We start from the raw sequence: 14,083 nt of genomic DNA on the forward strand, positions 1-14,083 counted from the left end.
TGACAAAAACACTTTATGTAATGGTTGCAAATTAATAGGATGATCGGTTCTTATTCAGAGTCTTCATGTATACAGACAGTGTTCATTTCAAAACATGTGACGGGTCACAAGTTTCTAGAAGATGTCTATGAAGATTCCTTGCAAATTCTAAGACAGAAAAATCAGTTTTTGTGCAACCGTCCGGACGAGCCTTTGAAGGCATCTGGACACCCCGTAGTGTCTAGAAGCTTCAGAGTTGAAGATGTCCGGACGTCAGAGCAACACCGTTCGGACGCTAGGTCAAGCTTCTCCAATTCTACACGGAGTTGGATTTTAGCAGTCGACACTGTTTGGGAAGTTTCTGCAAGACGTCCGGACGACGTGGCAACACGTTCGGACGCTATCCTGCTTTTCAGAATATTCTGGACTTCCGTTAAAAAGTGAAAAGGAGTTATAGCGAAGATCGTCTGGATGCTCGGCCAAGCCGTCTGGACGTATACCTGTTATGGAAAGATTTGTACTATTCTGGAAGGCGGTCGCAGAAAACCGTCCGGACGCTTGATAGCCAGTGTTCGAATTTAAGCAGATTTAGGTTTTCTGTAAGCCTATAAATAGGGGGCTCTAGGCTTGTAAATTGTATGAATTTGTAATGAATTCCATAGTGCTTAGAGATGGTGTTTAAGGAAAATTGAAGATCCGCTAGCTCTCTAGCCGTTGCCGGTATGTACTCAACAGTTCGTGTAAAGTCTATCTTAGGGGTCAGCCCTAAGGTAAAGGAATTCATCAAAGACCCCTTCAAGTAGGTGACTTGGTTGGGAAGCGTTCATGATGGGCTTCGTGTTATATTTAAAGGTATGATTACTGCAATAGGTTTTGTGAGTACGAGTGCTTTGTAACTTGTTTTGTTTTTGGATAGTGGAGTTTTTGGGTTTGGCTGCACCAGAGCGGTTTTTTTCTTTACAAAGTTTCCACTTCGTCAACAAATATCTTGTCTTTTTATTTTCCGCATTTAAAGATATTTTTGTTGTACACAAACACACACACTTGGTTGATAGAAGTCAATATTTATTTTCAGAATCCATAATAACTTTATGTAATCAAAGAGATATAAAATATCCTCTTGAGATAAATTTAATGGGAATTGATTATTTAAAATCTCAGTTTTGAGTATTTTAGTAAGCAATTACTAAAATTAAATATTCTCAATTAAATACAATCTTAGAAGTATAGAATAATAAAGAGATTAAATTGGGGGCTCAATAATTAAGAGATAGTGATCTAAAGTGTCAGTAATTGTACATGAATTTAGTTTCACTATAGATATTTCATGAAGGTGTCAAATGCAATTATAAGAAGTCAAGAGAGCATTTGATTGATCAAAATAAATACTAGAGTGTAATTGCAATTTTTTAGTGCAATAAGTTGTAATTAATAATAAATTAGGACGAGTTATGAGGTGACAAGTGTCCTAGGCTCATTGGAGCTAGTTTTATTTTCCCTTGAGGTCCCTTATCAAGACTATTATTACCCTTTAGGGTATGACCTAAATGCATCAGGAAAAGGACTCCAAAGGGGGAGTGTGATAGGTTTGTTAAGGGCTACATTTTCCTAGTACTACTGTAATAAGATTCACATGTTTATTTAAAAGAGTCTTGTATAAGAGAGTACACACTCTTTGGTGACAAATCATAATTGAGGAGAAGATCTTTTGGTCTCAAATTCCTTAGTGTTGGCTGTGCAACACAAAGAGGAAAAAAAAAGAAGAAAAAACCTAGCTGTGTACACCAACGGTATGTGTTCATACCTTCTCTAGCATGCAATTTTATGTTTTAAAAAATTGAGTACTATGCTTTCATGGAGCTCATTTCTTGAGAATATTTCGCTGTTTCTTATGTTATTAATTCACATATATGTTCCCAACAAGCTAAGTCTTGCTAGACCAAGGGCCATGCCAATAAGAAGGTTGTCAAGACAGAAGATCAATCATTTTTCCAGGGCACCAAGACTACTCTTCCACAAAGAGCTTAGGTGAGCAAGGCTTTGAGGCCATGGGAGTCAGATGAAACTATGAGCCAACCTAGCAAGAGGGTGAGAGTTCGTCCTAAACCCTGCCAGTCTTCCGTGGCCAACCTCCGTTGGAACTTGGCTCTTCTCGTGTAGTAGGGGAAAGAGCATCAACCACCACAAGGCCCAGCACTTTCAGATCAAAGCCAAGGAGGAGCCCTTCTGAGATGTCAACCAAGTGCCCCAGAGGCAAGTGAAGGAAGAGATTTGAAAAAAGAGGAAGAAGAGGAGCAACACTTGGAGAGGTGCAGGACAGGGTCTTCGGCAAACCATGGAGTGCCCTTGAGGAATTTTGTGGCTAATCCACCAAGCATGGCTGATGTGGGTGTAATACCCTGCCAAAACATGTGGCAAAACTTTCTTTTTTTGGTTTAATTTATTAATAACCAAAACAAAACCCGAGATAGTTTTAATATTGTTTGGTAATCTTGAAACACACAAAATGGATTAATAATCTTCATAAGAACACCCAAAATTAGGACATGGAAGATCGGACTTAGAAATTTTGGAATCAGAAAAAAAAAAAGTTTGAATGATTCATGAAACACCTAGACGATGCCACATCAGCACTTCATAACATCCGAGCAATACCACGAAGTAGGTATTGAAATTTTATGAACACCACCCTAATAGTTTGAGATAATCGTTTGAACAATCACAATTTTTCATATATACGACAATAATACGTCCAAAAGCTTATAAATATGCGGGGGAAGGGGGGAGAGCCTTATTTAAAGCCTAGAAATCCCATCAAACACTCCAACTCAACACCCAACAACCCTAGAGAGAGAGAGAGAGAGAGAAAGGGAACACCCAATAACCCTAGAGAGAGAGAGAGAAAGGGAGAAAGGGAGAGAGGATGAGGTTTGCTTAGCTTTAAAGGGAGAAAGGGAGAGAGGATGAGGTTTGCTTAGCTTTGAAGGCTTAGAGGCTTAAAACTTTAATCTTTGAGGTAAGAGAATTGAACCCTAGTCTTGTATTTCGTATTTGTACTTATATTAGATTTTCATTTCATAATTGTTTATGTTGTTAAGTTAGGTTCTTTAAGAGGGGGGGGGGGGGGGGGGGGGGCTTCATTTTGAACCTTGAGCAGTTCTTGAGGTTACAAGATGGTCATACAAAACACCTTTATGTTGTTTAAAAAATGGGAGAATGGGAAAGGAAGAAGAAAGTTTGAATCTTTAAGATTTAGTGTTAAATTTAGGATCTTTTGAAGCCTAATAGTATTAGAACATCTCGAGAAGTGATAGCTATTTTAGCTATTCAAAGAAACTTTTTCTATTTTAGCTACTCATCTTTCAATACAAATTCTAGCTGATTATTATTTCATTCTCTACTTTCTTAAATTTTTTTTTTTTTTTTTTTAAACTTAAAATCATTTTCTTCCCCTCCATGTCTCTCTCTCATCTCCCTCTCTAGACCAGAAATGGAAACCCAACATTGCTAATCAAGGCACCCCACAAGCCTTGGAAATTAAGAGACACTTCAGTAGTAGCAGCTAATGAGCAAGCAAGAACGATAGGGAGGATTGAGAGCCAGACTTGTAAAAAAAAAAAAAAAATGTTAAAGTAGCTATTTTGCAAGGCACAAAAATTAGCTTATAATAATCAAATTTGGCTATTATGAATCATTTGCCTATTCTGCTGGAGATGCTCTTAAGTTGGGTAAATATGACACCTTTGGGGTTTTAGACCACCTAAGGGCTAAGTGAAAATGGAAAAACATGGAAGCTTTTTGGAAGAAAAACACGAAGATGCATTATGTGATGCAACCGTACAAACGATGTCAAAACCATCCTATCGGTTTTGGAAGAGTTATTCGATAACGATTGAAACCTTAAGTAGTGAGTTAATAACTTTTAAACCTCGAAGAGTACTGATTCATAAAAAGTGAAACTTCAGAGCCCATCGGGACATGTTTTTCCTAAATAATACATGGAGAAATTCTTCTATTTTTTTCAGTGTACTAATTATGCACATATGACTGAAATATATTCAAATTAATCCTAATAAGACTCTTAGTAATATTGAGATAATAGTCCTTCCTCCATGTAGCAATTTTTTCTTTCGCACGCAACTCATACTTCTGACCTTCATGCACATGTGGGTCGACCATAAGGGAGGGATGGATAATGTTATTGTTAACATCATTTGTTTGGAGGACAACATGGGTCAGTGTTTCAGATAAGGAAGCTTCTCTTCAGCCAGAATATATATATACACTCGAGAAAAAACAGCTTTTCTTTTACTAGGCAGAAGGGTAGTGCTAGCTAGGGCAACGCATGATGTTTTACTTTTCTCATTCCTCTTTCACAAACTTTCACTTGCGTGATCAAGTCGCTGTTGTGACAGCAAAATATGACCAACTGCCTCAGACGAATGGCGACCAATATTTAAGTTGTCTTTGAAATTCAACAACAATTTGGTACTACGTACGTACAGCTTTCCTATAACAAATCGATCAATGCAATTCATGAGTGTCATCCGGTCTGTGTAAACTCAACTCGTCAGTGTCTACTTGTTTTGATTAATTTTGCTTTACACTTTCCCTTCCACGTTTATCATATCAACCCTCTCTACTGAATTAAGCTTTCACAAATTTATCACACGCATTTATTTCACATGGATTGATATAACGTATTTTAAGTGCAATTTATTAATTAGAACATATATGGTATTTTCATTGTATCCATGTCATCATAAATTTATAACATGTATAGCGGCGGTCTATTATATCAATTTCAAAATAGTATTTATATAGTTACTATAACTATAATAAATTTGTTATAAATATAGCAAAATATAAATTTAAAATAAAATAAAGAACTCAAGGTCCATCAGTGTTGCCAAAGGAGAGGTAATAGGGGCCGCAGTGGTGGCAGAGGAGGTCTTACGTGTATTTTTCTTTTGGAGTAAACATAACCCACAAACTTCAACATATTTTTAATTAACAAAAGGGAAAATATATTCTAACCCACTAAACTATCATGCACCAATTTTGCACTTATACCACCAAACTTTAAAAAGTAACACATCGCTTCCTCAAGCTACCATGCCACTACAAATAAGCCACTCCGTTAGTTTTTAGCATCAAAATGGATGGAAAGCGATCACATGCACGTCAATTCGCCTTAAAAATCCAAGTAAATACGTACACGAATCCTAAATTTTCAGCCTATTTAGGATTGAACTTGTGAAATTAAACGAGATGAGCCAACAAACAAATTTAATTGGCCCAATTGAACATTGTGAATTTTTAACTTATTAAATTTTCCAGATAGTGAACGTAAATTTTAGGGAAAACTACACTTTACTCCCTAAAGTTTCACCCAAATTCCAATTTTGCCTCCAAAGTGAAAAAAGTTACAATGAACCCCAATCAAATTTCCTAATTTTGTAATGTAGCCAATTCTTCCAAAAATACCCATAAAAAATCAATTTTTTTATTTATTTATTTATTTATTTTTTTTAAAAAAAAAAACAAATAGACTGAAGAGGGACGGATGCGGTGCGCATTTGTAGAAGGACTCAATGTTTATTCCTAATAGAATGAATAGTAGCATATTCACTATTCATTCTATATAAACAAATAAAATAAAAATAATAATAATAATAAAAAAAAACAACAACAGCAACAACAAAACAAAATAAAACAAAACAAAAAAAAGTTAAAGTAGCTATTTTGCAGGGCACAAAAAATAGCTTATAATAATCAAATTTGGCTATTATGAGTCATTTGCCTATTCTGCTGGAGATGCTCTTAAGTTGGATAAATATGACACCTTTGGGGTTTTAGACCATCTAAGGGTTAAGTGAAAATGGAAAAACATGGAAGCTTTTTGGAAGAAAAACACGAAGATGCATTATGTGATGCAACCGTACAAACGGTGGCAAAACCGTCCTATCGATTTTGGAAGAGTTATTCGATAACGATTGAAACCTTAAGTAGTGAGTTAATAACTTTTAAACCTCGAAGAGTACTGATTCATTAAAAGTGAAACTTCAGAACCCATCAGGACATGTTTTTCCTTAATAATACATGGAGAAGTTCTTCTATTTTTTTCAATGTACTAATTATGCAAATATGACTGAAATATATTCAAATTAATCCTAATAAGACTCTTAGTAATATTGAGATAATAGTCCTTCCTCCATGTAGCAATTTTTTCTTTCGCACGCAACTCATACTTCTGACCTTCATGCACATGTGGGTCGACCATAAGAGAGGGATGGATAATGTTATTGTTAACATCATTTGTTTGGAGGACAACATGGGTCAGTGTTTCAGATAAGGAAGCTTCTCTTCAGCCAGAATATATATATATATACTCGAGAAAAAACAGCTTTTCTTTTACTGGGCAGAAGGGTAGTGCTGGCTAGGGCAAGAAACGCATGATGTTTTACTTTTCTCATTCCTCCTTCACAAACTTTCACTTGCGTGATCAAGTCGCTGTTGTGACAGCAAAATATGACCAACTGCCTCAGACGAATGGCGACCAATATTTAAGTTGTCTTTGAAATTCAACAACAATTTGGTACTACGTACGTACAGTTTTCCAATAACAAATCGATCAATGCAATTCATGAGTGTCATCCGGTCTGTGTAAACTCAACTCGTCAATGTCTACTTGTTTTGATTAATTTTGCTTTACACTTTCCCTTCCACGTTTATCATATCAACCCTCTCTACTGAATTAAGCTTTCACATATTTATCACACGCATTTATTTCACATGGATTGATATAACGTATTTTAAGTTCAATTTATTAATTAGAACCTATATGGTATTTTCATTGTTTCCATGTCATCATAAATTTATAACGCGTATACCGGCGGTCTGTTATATCAATCTCAAAATGATATTTATATAGTTACTATAACTATAATAAATTTGTTATAAATATAGCAAAATATAAATTTAAAATAAAATAAAGAACTCGAGGTCCATCAGTGTTGCCAAGGGAGAGGTAATAGGGGCCGCAGTGGTGGCAAAGGAGGTCTTACGTGTATTTTTCTTTTGGAGTAAACATAACCCACAAACTTCAACATATCTTTAATTAAAAAAAGGAAAAATATATTCTAACCCCCTAAACTATCACCAATTTTGCACTTATACCACCAAACTTTAAAAAGTAACACATCGCTTCCTCAAGCTACTATTCCACTACAAATAAGCCACTCCGTTAGTTTTTAGCATCAAAATGGATGGAAAGCGATCACATGCACGTCATAGGACTTATTTGATGTTTTTCTTTTCAAAATGCCCTTAAAATCATTAAAAGTATATTTTTTTTTTAATATAAAAAATACAAAAATCAACGAACCTATTCAATAGCTTTACTTTATCTTGCCGCATTATCTTAAGGCAAGCTGCTATTATATTGCCGACCAACTTCGCATGTTATTTCAATAGGAATACACTCTCCATTCACAACAAAAAGTTTAATGATTTTTTATTTATATTTATTTCAGTTTTGAGCGGCTGCACAAAAATTACAAAAGGGGGTATTCGATACGATACTGTTTTGAAGTGTTAGAAGTAGTTCCCAATGCAAAAAGTCAATCACAACATCTCTTTCACATCTCATGTTGACTGCTACGCCACATTTGTTGTCCAATTGGCGATGAGTACTTAATCCAATAAATGTGGACATGTGCTTTCATTTTTTATTATTTTTTTATTATTATTTAATTTTTTGGTACTAGGCCTAGTCAATTCGCCTTAAAAATCCAAGTAAATACGTACACGAATCCAATGCCGACCAAAAACAAAAGAAAAAAAGTACTAACACCATGTGGGGGGATTTGATATATATATATATATATTTGAACAAATCCTAAAATAAAAAGATTAATTCAACTATGAACTAGTTTTGGGTTCATACATGTGTTGTCTAAACCATATTATATTTGCATTTTATTTTTTTTACAGAAACATTAACATATTAGCCTCGGATGCAAAAATAATAATGGAAATACCTACAGTTTACAATATTTTAGAAAAAAAAATAATACAAAAAGTAATTATACTAGTCACCACTACTAAGGAGTAAGGTCAAATGTCATGTATTTCACATGTGAACAGAAGAAGGCCCTTACAAGCCCAAATTCTGTATGATTAGTATCAGAGTTAATAATAATACATTTAGATTCTGGAATTCGCTTATGGAAACAAGAACATTCAATGAAAACCAAACTGAATGAAGCTGTTATTATAGGACGAGATTTATGTTGCATATTCAGTCCAAAAATCCCTGTTTTTGTGAATCAACAATACAATAAATATGTAAATCAGATAATTACAGAAACTTGGAATTACATGTTGATCAGGTGACCAAATCATCCTTAGCTTTTAGAAAGTATTAAGGTCATGTGAGAAATTCTTTCAGAATGTCTCCCGCTAATGCACAAGTGACTAGTTATGTTTTATTTGGCACCTATCTTAGTAGCTTTTGCAGGGTTGCCATTCCTTGTTTTAAAGTCACCATTGCAGTTCATACCCCCCTCCCCGCCCCCCCCCCCCCCCCCCCCCCTAAGTCTCATGACCAACACTAGTTTACCAGTTGATGAACAACACCACAATCTAAATAATCGAGTATAACGTCACTCGATTTAAGCTTGACAGGTGGCTTCTAACATTTCCTACTTCACATTGAGTATTGTTGGTGCAAATGAAAGCATGCCGAGACCCCGATTGAGAGTATCTACAAAAGAGCAAAAAGTAAGCATGGAAGCTTGTCAGGCATGCTGGCAGGGGACGTCTCCAATGCTCAAGTCAGTAAGGGTATTCTTTGAGAAGAGAGCAAAAGGAATTTAAGCAGAATGGGTGCCTTCTTCCTCTTATACTTGACATGGCTTCTTTCTAAGATAATCATTTTGGCCAGGTGTCACCCTATGATTGGGTGAGCTCTAGTTGTACGAGGCGTATCGTGTAGTGAGACCCTTTCCTATTTGTCGTCTACCGGTCATCCGTACTTGTGGGAGGGCAACAAAAATACTCTTTGCTCCTTGACACATTGCAACTGTCACCCCTGTCCTTTAGTGGACTATTATGGTGATGTGGCAAGGCGATGATCCTATGTAGTGCATCCCCTACTAGTCTCCGAATGGCAAATGGGCCAAGACATATCGTTTATTGGGCCTAGGTCCTAGGCATTGTTTCCTGGCCTCTCCCAATTGGGTACACCAGTTGGCCCACATTCTCATAACTGATTTGATTGATAGGTCAGTAAGGGAGAATCCCAATCGAAGCTCATTTTTTATGGCGGTTCCTTTCTCGGGTGCTTAGGGGTCAATTTGATGTGATATAGAACAGTGGTAACGGTTGATCTAACCAACAGCTCGGAAGTGATAGGGTAGCATTTAACGCGTTGAACACGACACTTGATGTATGCAATTTAACCTGCCACTTGGAACTGGCAAGGGCACATTTGATGCGCCAGTCACAACGCTTATTGCCCGTTTAATAACTCTCTCCCCTCTCCCTTCCCCTTATTTTTACCTTTCCCAAAAATCATCAGCTCAAAATATTCTTAACTTTTTTTACTTTTTATATCACATCAATAATTTTTTATTATTATTTAAATAAAAAAATCCACTACAATACAAAATTTTTCTATTTTTTCATATAAATTCTTTCTACTTTATATCACATCAATCACTTTTAACTCACACTAAAAAAAAAAAAAATTCTCCCATAAGGGAAGGGGAGGGGAGGGGAGGGGAGGGGGATTACTAAACGGGGCCAGTTGGAAGTAGCAGAGATTAAATGCGTTGAGTGCACAACAGTAACCATGGCACGTGTGCCTTTCCCGTTGCCCCCCCTTCGATCAATGTGGTCGAACTTGGTTAGACAACAAGGTGATTTTGAATCTCAAAGGACAAGTTCATTAGCCTTTAAACGGGTGCCTGGGTTAGACATGACTTCATTACCGTCAATTAGCCTTCTTGTGCCCCCATCTTCTAATTTCTCTCTCTTCTACTTGTTCCCGCTGGAATCACTCTGATACCCATCGAACTTCCTCCCTTCCTTCGTCGGAGTTTGTCATGCTTGTGCCTCCGCCAGTTATCCCCGACCTTGAGCCTTTTGTCGGTGCTGACTTGCCTATCTAGGCAGCATTGTCCATTCTCCTTCCCTTTCTCAAACCTACCACCCTTCATTTCTATTCGGCTATCTCATTCTTTACGGCACATGGTGATAACCAACATAGGGAGGAGACTTAGAATCTCAACAGGGTTGCCATCGCGGGCTCTCGTCAACTCGTCATCCACCAAAAGAGTTTCATGGCGTTCAAAGGCAACACAACAACTACTGGAATCTTTACAGCGTGAGTGTAGCATTCTAGATTCGATCAAGCTTAGGGTTCCTCAACCCAGTGAGGGGGCCCTCATTCTCAAGGGGAGGTACGAAGTTTGCATTTACGAAGAAATGATGAGGGTCGTCTCAAATTCTGAGCCATGTTCGAGAGGTACTATCCTTCTTCAACCTTTCTCCCTCCCAACTAATGCCAAAAGGTTGGAGGATTTTGATAGCCTATTGCATTCTCAGACTGATGGTGTTCAAGAAAGATACATGATCTAGGGCCCTACCCCCGAGTTATTCCCACCCTGATGAATTTCTCTTAGTACATATTCAACTTCATCTTTCAAGATACATCAAAGAAGCGGAAGGGTGAAGCTGTTTTTATACAAAACCCTATTCATCATTAAGCATTTCGTTACTCGAAATCTAATCTTTTTGGCCTCCTTCCTATCGTCGAGCAGCTTCCCTTCCTTCAAATACTCTATCAATGGTCTAGCCCAAGTTATCTCCGAGTTTATCTAGTTGATTTGCTTTCTTTTTTTGGCTTGGTCTATGGGAAATTCTTTGAGGAATTCTACAGGTATACCGCACTTACCGAGGTCGACTTCAGAAGCCATGGCCAATCAAGCAACATGAGCTGCTCAACAATTCTCTCTCAAAACTTGCCTAATCTTGAATTTTCTGAAGTGATTAATATAACCTTTTTTTTTCAAATCAGAAAGTACCCTTTGAAAACCTATTCGACCACTAATCTTGAGTCGCTACGTACTGCCACTGCCTTGGCCCCGAATTCTTTTGCTAAGATTAATTCGACTATGATTGCTTCATATTCAGCCTCATTTTTTGTAGCCCCAAATTTGAATGGAAGAGCATATTCAAATTCTATTCCATCCGGCAAGGTAAGGACCGAACCAGACCCACTTGTCATTTTGTTGGAAGAATTGTTGACGTCTATGGCCTAAATGCAACATTTGGGACATTCTGATTCGCATTCCTGCTCCTTTTCTCCGATTATGAATTCATCTACAAAATCAATCACTAGTTGCCCTTTGATCGCCACCCTCAGATAGTATTCGATGTCAAATTCACTTACCTCAATTGACCAATGGATGAGGCGCCTCACATGTCGGGTTTGTGTAGGGATTTCCTTAGAGGTTGTTCGGTTAAGACCCTCACCATGTGCACTTGAAAATAAGGTTGTAGACATCTTATTGACGTGACTAGAGCGAATGCCAACTTTTCTATTTTTGGGTCTCTCGTCTGCCCGCTGAAGAGCCCGACTTGTGTACTAGACCAGCTTTTGGATTCCGTCTTCTATTTGAATTAAGGTCGAGCTGACAGGTGTAGGTGATACTGCTAGGTACAGTGGCTCCTTTGCCCTTGTCCAACTAAGCTGAGGCAAACTGTTGAAGGTAGTTATTTAGATCTTGAAGGCTTCCTCGTACTCTTCAGTCTAGTCAAATGCCTTCCGTAGAATCTTGAAGAACGACAAACACCTATTTGTCGACCAAGATATGAACCTGGTTAGTTCGGCCACCCTGTTGGACAATCACTGTAACTCCTTAATATTGCAAAGAAGTTGCATTTCCATCACGACCCTTATCTTCTCCAAGTTTTGCCTCAATCCCCCTCTAGGAGACCTTGAATCCAAGGAAGTTTCCTGAGGAAACTCCAAAGGCGCATCTAGTCGAGTTCAATCTCATCTAATACTTTCTCAGGATTCCGAACGTCTCTCCTAGGTCAGCTAGGTGTTGCTCTGGCTTAATGCTCTTTACCAACACGTTGTCGATGTATACTTCCACATTTCTCCCTTTTTGTTGCTTTAATGTGTAGTTCGCGAGCCTCTAATATGTAGCTCCTGCGTTTTATAGCTCAAAGGGCATGACCTTGTGGCAATATAACCCTCAATCAGTGATAAATGAGGTATTTTCTTAGTCAAGCTCATGCATCGTAATCTAGTTGTACCTTGAGAATACGTCCATGAAGCTGAATAGCTCTCGGCAGTGGACTGCACAATAAGGTCGATCCTTGGGAGAGGGAAGCTATCTTAAGGGCAAGCTTTATAAGGTCGGTGAAATCGATACATTATCCCTTTGTCGTTAGCCTTTCTAACCTAAAACATGGCCAACCACTCGGGGTACTATTCGTTCTTATAAACCCCGCTTGCGTAGCTTTTCTACTTCCTCTGCCATCGTTTGATTCCTTTCGGGAGTGAAGGTCCCTCTCTACTTGATTGCCCTTTTCGTCGGATGTACATTTAGGCAATGCACAATGACTTCGGGATCAATGCCCGTCATCTCTTCATGTGTCTCGACAAATACGTCTCTATTCTCACGGAGGAAATTAAGCAATTAGATTTTGAAGGTCTTGGAGAGGAAGGACATTACTCGGACAGTTTGATTCGGCATTGTTTCATCAATGGGGACTTTTACAAAAATTTTGATAGGCTCTCCCTGCTTAAGCATTTGTTTGTCCTTGTCTTCTCACACTTCTACTGTGAGGGTGTCCTTTGAAGTTGGGTCACTCAGCGATGCCATGTAGCATTTCCAAGCGCTCACCTGGTCACCCATTACTTCCCCTACACTGCTCTCATTCGATAATTTCATTTTTAGGTGATACGTAAAAGTGATGGCCCTCATGTTGTTCAATGTTGTTTGTCAAAGGGCAGCCTACCACCAAGAAATTACCAATGTTGTGACCTACATAGGGCTCTTGGCAATCCCGTGTAGTCTTGGTGCTTGTTGTTGATTGGCCATGAAACTTATCAGCTTTCGTTTGTTTGATCAAAGGTCTCGAGCTAACTTCGAAGGTCATAGTAGTCTTCAGTGTCGTGTCCATGAAGGTGAGATTGGCAGTATTTTTCCCGAGCTCTAGTGTGGGGTGATTTCAACTTTTCAGACAATTGCAGGTTTGGATCATCTCGAATATGCATTAGCACTTTTGCCACTAAGGTATTAGGTGGCATGAAATTGAATGGCTGACGGGGAGACGATCCCTGCCTTTGTTGGTGAGGTCTATGTTGCTCCTCGACCTTCCTCCGTCGACCCGCTGCTCCATGCCCCTCAGACCAAGAAGGCTCTTTCCTCTTTTTGTCAGAGTTGTTGCTGCCTCTCTGACTTTGATCCGTAAAGGCCTTAATTGTATCCTCAACATTCATGAACTCCTCTACTTTGTCCATAAATTGTTGCATAGTGTAGGGAGTTCTTTTGGCAAGGGCTTTTATGAAGAAGCTGTGCAGCCAAACTCATCCAAGGAAGGCCACCAGGATTACACTCTCATCACGGTCGTCTATGGACAGTTTCTCTCGATTGAAGCAAAGCATTAAGTCTCAAAAAGGCTCTGTTTCTGTAATACCCCAAACATTAATTAGGGTTAAGTGCACTTTAATTATAACTTAAGGATGCTAGGGTTGGTTCTTAGTTAGAAAAGTGTGAGATCTTGGAGTTTTAAGAAATTTCTGTCTCTGAAAATGTGTGAAGTTTCCTTCAAACGATTGCCAATAAACATTTGAACTTTCCTTCTAACACTCGCAAGGGAAACTCTCAATACATCCAGAACATTTGATGCCTGTTATTAGGATTTTTTTTATTAAAAATAAAATAAAAAATTGGACTCATGTGCGTTCATGGAGGCCTATAAAATAGGGTCCTTATAACACTTAAGCCCTATTTTCATTTCCCCTCAGTTCTTAAACCCTAATGAGAGAGAGAGAGAGAGAGAGAGAAAGAGAGTAGATGTT

The sequence above is a fragment of the Alnus glutinosa genome, chromosome 1 (assembly GCF_958979055.1).
Source record: "Alnus glutinosa chromosome 1, dhAlnGlut1.1, whole genome shotgun sequence".
NCBI lineage: Eukaryota > Viridiplantae > Streptophyta > Magnoliopsida > Fagales > Betulaceae > Alnus > Alnus glutinosa.